Consider the following 6,152-nt stretch of genomic DNA (forward strand, 5'->3'; position numbering starts at 1 on the left):
TGTTTCACCTGGAAGGAGTATTTGGGGCCCTGGATAGTGGGAAGGGAGGAGGTAAAAGGGCAGGTGTTGCATCTCCTGCACTTCCACAGAAAGGTGCTGTGGGAAGGGGAGGGGTTGCTGGGGGTGACTGCGGAATGGACCAGAGTGTCGCGAGGGAGCGGTCCCTTCGGAATGCTGAGAGGGGAGGGGAAGATGTGATTGGTGGTGGGATCACGCTGGAGGTGTGGAAATAGTGGAGGATGATCTGTTGAACGTGGAGGCTGGTGGGGTGAAAGGTGAGGACAAGGGGAACTCTGTCATGGTTCTGAGAGGGAAGGGAAAGGGTGAGAGTAGAGGTGCGGGAAATAGAATGGACATGGCCGAGGGAGATTTCTAATCATGGCGGAGGGAAATCCTCGATTGAGGAAAAAGGAAGGCAGGTCAGAGGCACTAATGTGAAAGGTGGCATCGTCAGAGCAGATGCGACAGAGACGGAGAAACTGGGAGAATGGAATGGAGTCCTTACAGGATGCAGGCTGGGAGGAAGTGTAGTCCAGGTAACTGTGGGAGTCACTGGTCGAAAGTCTATCCCAGAAATGGAGACAGAGAAGTTGAGGAAGAGAAGGGAAGAGTCGGAGATGGACCATGTGAAGGTGAGGGAAGGATGGAAATTGGATGCAAAGTGAATGAAATTTTCCAGTTCAGGGCGAGAGCAGGAAATGCCACTGATACAGTCGTCGATGTACCGGAAAAAGTGGTGAGGGAGGGGACCCGAGTATGATTGGAACAAAGAATGTTCCACATATACCACGAAAAGGCCCATGCGGGTTCCCATAGCAACACCTTTAATTTGGAGGAAGTGAGTGGAGTTAAAGGAGAAGTTGTTCAATGTAAGAACAAGTTCAGCCAGGCAGAGGAGGGTGGTGGTGGATGGGGACTGGTTGGGTCTCTGCTCGATAAAGAAGCAGAGTGCCCTCAGGCCATCCCGATGGGGGAGGGAAGTGTAGAGGGATTGGGCGTCCATGGTGAAAAAGAGACGGTTGGGGCCAGGAAACTGAAAACTGTTAAAGTGACGGAGGGCATCGGAGGAGTCGCGGATGTAGGTGGGAAGAGAGTGGACAAGGGGAGAAAAAAATAGAATCGAGATTGGAAGAAATAAGTTTTGTGGGGCAACAACAGGCTGAAATGATGGGTCTACCGGGGCAGTCCTGCTTGTGCATCTTGGGAAGGGGGTAGAAGCAGGCTGTGCAGGGGTTAGGGGACTATGAGGTTGGTGGCTGTGGAGGGAAGATCTCCAGAGGAGATGATGTCAGTGATGGTCTGGGAAATGATGGCTTGATGTTCAGGGTGGGGTCATGGGCCAGGGGGAGGTAGGAGGAGGTGTCAGAGAATTTGTGTTCAGCCTCCGCAAGGTAGAGGTCAGTTCGCCAAACAACAACAGTGTCACCCTTGTCAGCAGGTTTAATGACAAGGTTGGGATTGGATCTGAGTGAGCGGAGTGCTGCAAGTTCAGAGGGAGGTTGGTTGGAGTGATTGAGGGGAGGAGAGAAATTGAGACGGCCGATGTTCCGTCGGTAGTTTGCAATGAAGAGGTCTAGAGAGAGTAAGAGGCCAGAGGGAGGGCTCCAGGTAGAGCGAGAATTCTGAAAACAGGAGAAAGGATCAGCTGTGCGGGGGTAAGACTCCTGGCTGAAGAAGTGGGCACGGAGGCAAAGGCAGCGGAAAATGAGCTCAGCATCGTGGCGAGCTCGAAATTCATTGAGGTGGGGGCATAAGGGGATGGAGCTTAGGCCTTTGCTGAGCACTGATCGTTTGGGGTCAGAGAGGGGAAGGTCAGAGGGGATAGTGAAAACACAGCAGGGGGAAGAACTAGTTGGTGCCACAGAGGTCAGTGCTGGGGCCTCAACTATTTATAATCTATATTAATGACTTGGATGAAGGGACCGAGTGTAATATAGCCAAGTTTGCTGATGGTACAAAGATGAGTGCAAAAGCAAATTGTGAGGAGGAAGCAAAGAATCTGCAAAGAAGTATTGACAAGCTAAGTGATTGGGCAAACATTTGGCAGATGGAGTATAATGTGGGAAAATGTGAGGGTATCCACTTTGGTAGGAAAAATAAAAAAGCAAATTATTATTTAAATGTGGAGAGATTACAAAATGCTTTTAGTACAGAGAGATCTGGGGGTCCTTGTACATGAAACACAAAAAGTTAGTATGCAGGTACAGCAAGTAATCAGGAAGGCAAATGGAATGTTGGCTTTTATTGCAAGGGGGATAGAGTATCAAAGGAGGGAAGTCCTGCTCCAACTGCACAGGGTACTGGTGAGATCACACCTGGAATACTGCGTACAGTTTTAGTCTCCTTATTTAAGGAAGGATATTCTTGCATTGGAGGCAATTCAGAGAAAGTTCATGAGGGGGATTCTTGAGATGAAGGGGTTTTCTTATGAAGAAAGGTTGAGCAGGTTGAGTCTATACTCATTGGAGTTTAGAAGAATGAGAGGTCATCTTATTGAAACATATAAGATACTGAGGGGGTTTGACAGGGTAGATGCTGAGAGGATTTTTTTCTCTCGTGGAGGAATCTAGAACTAGGGGGCATAGTTTCAGAATAAGGGGTCGCTCATTTAAAACTGAGATGAGGAGGAATTTCTTCTCCCAGAGGGTTGTAAATCTATGGAATTCTCTACCCCAGAGAGCTGTGGAAGCTGGGACATTGAATATATTTAAGGTGGAGATAGACAGATTTTTGAATGATAAGGGAGTCAAGGGTTATGGGGAGCGGGCAGCGAAGTGGAGTTGAGGCCAAGATCAGATCAGCCATGATCTTATTGAATGATGGAGCAGGCTCAAGGGGCCAAATGGCCTACTCCTGCTCCTATTTCTTATGTTCTTATGACTCTCCAAAGCCTCTCCACCATCTACAAGACACAAGTCAGGAGTGTGATGGAATTCTCTGCACCTGCCTGGATGAGTGCAGCTCCAACAACACGCAAGAAGCTCGACACCATCCGGACAAAGCAGCCCAGGTGATTGGCACCCCCTTAAACATTCACTCTCTCCATCACGGCGCACAGTGGCTGCAGTGTGTACCATCTACAAGATGCACTGCAGCAACTCGCCAAGGCTTCTTCGGCAGCACCTCCCAAACCCACGACCTCTACCGCCTAGAAGGACAAGGGCAGCAGGCGCATGGGAACACCATCACCTCCACGTTCTCCTCCAAGTCACACACCATCCTGACTTGGAAATATATCGCCGTTCCTTCATCGTCGCTGGGTCAAAATCCTGGAACTCCCTCCCTAACAGCACTGACTGCAGCGGTTCAAGAAGGCAGCTCACCACCATCTTCTCAACAACAACTTGTATTTATATAGTGCCTTTAACGTAGTGAAATGTCCCAAGGTGCTTCACAGGAGTATTATGAGATTTTTTTTTTAATTTGACACCGAGCCACATAAGTAGAAATTAGCACAGGTGACCAAAAGCTTGGTCAAAGAGGTAGGTTTTAAGGAGCATCTCGAAGGAGGAAAGAGAGGTAGAGAGGTTTAGTCAGGGAGTTCCAGACATTGGGGCCGAGGCAACAGGCCACCAATGGTTGAGCGATTAAAATCAGGAATGCTCAAGAGGGCAAAATTAGAGGAGCGCAGACATCTCGGCGGGGGGGGGGGGGGGGCGGTTGTGGGGCTGGAGGAGATTACAGAGATAGGGAGGGACGAGGCCATGGAGGGATTTGAAAATAAGAATGAGAATTTTTAAATCAAGGTGTTGCTTAACCGGGAGACACTCTTCCCTTCCCATGGGCGGAAGAGACCTCCCCAGTAGATCAAAACAGCATACTTGCACATCGCACAGGAGGATACAAGCAGGGATGTGGTCAGGAGGACCAAGGTGCATTGCCACAAAACTTTCAATGATCTCAGTAGATCATGAAAGGTTATTGCAAAGCCACACTCAACCTCATCCAGCTGAGCCTCTCATCACATCCCCATCACTCTGCCTTCCCGACCCTACTCCTGCACATCCTTACTCACACCAACTTACCTTGCACCTCCACCCCCTCTCTCTATCTACATTATCATGTCCCCATCTCACTAACCACCCCTCACATTCACCCTCATCTTAGTTGCAATCATACCAACTAATAACATACAAGGGTAGGTACTTGGGTCTTTTAGCCAACACTCATGTAAAGTTTCTGTTAATGTGGTGTTAAACATTGAGGGGTTGAAATTCGGTTGCTAATGCCTGTTGGTAAGGCCGGTATTTGGTGTTATGTGGGCGTAAGGCGGTTTGGACTGGCGCTGGGTGTTGTTGCCATGAAATTCGGTGGTAATTTTTTAGAGGGCATTAAAACTTACCATCCTGTCGGCTAACGTCATGGAAACCATGCCGTCACTACGTGTGCAACACCTCCATGGCGCCCTTTTTCACCACATTCACTTTTGCCGCCTCACTTAACGGCTGGCGTCCATGTCGCCTGAAAGGTTGGACTACACCAGGCGGAGAACTGAATCTGGGGCGTTATCTGGGGAATTGCAGCCCGGGCTCAGAGATCTCAGTCAGTGCTGCGTTTGATGCTCACACAGAGCGATCTTGGTCAAAGCTGCATTTGATGCTCACACAGAGAGGTCTCAGTCAGTGCTGTGTTTGATGCTCACACAGAAAGGTCTCAGTCAGTGCTGTGTTTGATGCTCACACAGAAAGGTCTCAGTCAGTGCTGTGTTTGATGCACACACAGAAAGGTCTCGGTCAGTGCTGCGTTTGATGCTCACACAGGGAGGTCTCAGTCGGTAATGCGTTTGATGCTCACACAGAGAGGTCTCGGTCAGTGCTGCATTTGATGCTCACACAGAGAGATCTCAGTCAGTGCTGCGTTTGATGCTCACACAGAAAGGTCTCAGTCAGTGCTGTGTTTGATGCTCACACAGAAAGGTCTCAGTCAGTGCTGTGTTTGATGCACACACAGAAAGGTCTCGGTCAGTGCTGCGTTTGATGCTCACACAGGGAGGTCTCAGTCGGTAATGCGTTTGATGCTCACACAGAGAGGTCTCGGTCAGTGCTGCATTTGATGCTCACACAGAGAGATCTCAGTCAGTGCTGCGTTTGATGCTCACACAGAGAGGTCTCAGTCAGTGCTGTGTTTGATGCTCATACAGAAACGTCTCAGTCAGTGCTGTGTTTGATGCTCACACAGAAAGGTCTCGGTCAGTGCTGCGTTTGATGCTCACACAGGGAGGTCTCAGTCGGTAATGCGTTTGATGCTCACACAGAAAGGTCTCAGTCAGTGCTGTGTTTGATGCACACACAGAAAGGTCTCGGTCAGTGCTGCGTTTGATGCTCACACAGGGAGGTCTCAGTCGGTAATGCGTTTGATGCTCACACAGGGAGGTCTCAGTCGGTAATGCGTTTGATGCTCACACAGAGAGGTCTCGGTCAGTGCTGCATTTGATGCTCACACAGAGAGGTCTCGGTCAGTGCTGCGTTTGATGCTCACACAGAGAGGTCTCAGTCAGTGCTGTGTTTGATGCTCACACAGAAAGGTCTCAGTCAGTGCTGTGTTTGATGCTCACACAGAAAGGTCTCAGTCAGTGCTGTGTTTGATGCACACACAGAAAGGTCTCAGTCAGTGCTGTGTTTGATGCACACACAGAAAGGTCTCGGTCAGTGCTGCGTTTGATGCTCACACAGGGAGGTCTCAGTCGGTAATGCGTTTGATGCTCACACAGAGAGGTCTCAGTCAGTGCTGTGTTTGATGCTCACACAGAAAGGTCTGTCAGTGCTGTGTTTGATGCTCACACAGAAAGGTCTCAGTCAGTGCTGTGTTTGATGCTCACACAGAAAGGTCTCAGTCAGTGCTGTGTTTGATGCTCACACAGAAAGGTCTCAGTCAGTGCTGTGTTTGATGCACACACAGAAAGGTCTCGGTCAGTGCTGCGTTTGATGCTCACACAGAAAGGTCTCAGTCGGTAATGCGTTTGATGCTCACACAGAAAGGTCTCAGTCAGTGCTGTGTTTGATTCACACACAGAAAGGTCTCGGTCAGTGCTGCGTTTGATGCACACACAGAAAGGTCTCGGTCAGTGCTGCGTTTGATGCTCACACAGGGAGGTCTCAGTCGGTAATGCGTTTGATGCTCACACAGAGAGGTCTCGGTCAGTGCTGCGTTTG

This window comes from Pristiophorus japonicus, chromosome 14, assembly GCF_044704955.1.
Source record: "Pristiophorus japonicus isolate sPriJap1 chromosome 14, sPriJap1.hap1, whole genome shotgun sequence".
NCBI classification, from domain to species: Eukaryota; Metazoa; Chordata; class Chondrichthyes; family Pristiophoridae; genus Pristiophorus; species Pristiophorus japonicus.